The sequence below is a fragment of the Frankliniella occidentalis genome, unplaced genomic scaffold, assembly GCF_000697945.3.
Source record: "Frankliniella occidentalis isolate FOCC.00 unplaced genomic scaffold, Focc_3.1 Scaffold285, whole genome shotgun sequence".
NCBI lineage: Eukaryota > Metazoa > Arthropoda > Insecta > Thysanoptera > Thripidae > Frankliniella > Frankliniella occidentalis.
This window is the reverse complement of record NW_026267411.1, coordinates 210,604-211,764: the sequence shown is the minus strand read 5'-3', so window position 1 is coordinate 211,764 and position 1,161 is coordinate 210,604.

Here is a 1,161-nt window from a genome sequence, read left to right as displayed (position 1 = left end):
TCTTAATAACTGCATTAATTTTGCAAAGTGACATTTGCGGAAGCATACAATTTGAGCTTTATTTGAACGAAAGCCATCTTTTTAAATTGTTTTCTCGGTGATATGACAGTGTTGCCAAAATTCTGAGAGCTGGAAGAATGAAACGAACTCTACTAACCAACCACTCACCTAACTTGTTTGTTGTGTCCAAAGTTTTGGATTGACGGATTGAGTGAATGAATGAATGAGAATGGATTCACCAAATAAGCGAGCAAGGTAAGAGAGTTAAGCCAGAAATCTAAATGGTGTGGAAGAAGTATGAGTAATATTTTAAACTTACAATTTGTTGCAGGCTTGAAAATGAAAACATATTAGGATGCGATGCCGGCTGTGGTCAGTTCGGAAGAGGTACTTCAATTATCTTCAGATTTCTATGATAGTTTCTTACTACAGCTAGTACCTAAAAAAAACTTCAATGAACGAGTTTATGCACTATTTCTGGTTTTCCAGATGACAATGATCGTGCAGCTGGTTGTTTTCAAAATGATGAGGATGGTTCTGCATCTATTCGATCCAATGAATCTTTTTTCCCTTCTGCTCCATTATCAGCAGGTGTGTGTCATAAGAACCTTTATCACTTCAACTTGTTCTGAACAAATTTTATATGTTTTTTTTTTTCTGTTTTACAGATGAATGTTCCTATGTTTCTGATTCTGACAGTCACCCTTATTCTTCATTCCAATGTAGCGAAACTTCTGAGCTGCTTCAAGGTTTGTTATTAAGTTATGCGATGGGGAAAAGGCAATTGACAGAAAGTATCTCCGTTTATTTCTCTAAACAACCTTTGTCCATCCTGTTCTAGATGAAACATTCCCTGATGATGATCAGTTTCTAATAGATAATCTGCTTGATGTGACAGTTGAAAATACAGGTAATAAATCACCTGGTTAGTAGAAGAATCATTATACTTGAACTATTTTTCAAATAGGCCTAAAAAAGATTGAAATACTTTTTTTATGTGTTGTGTTAAAGATTTTACCATAGACTAATTTTTGATTACATTTTTTAATCTTGTTATGTTATTGGTCTTTTACAGATACACCATATGCTAGTTCTTATGACCCTCCTAATATTCACGTACAGATCGATCAAGCAGGTAAAACTCTTTTAGTTGTCAATATT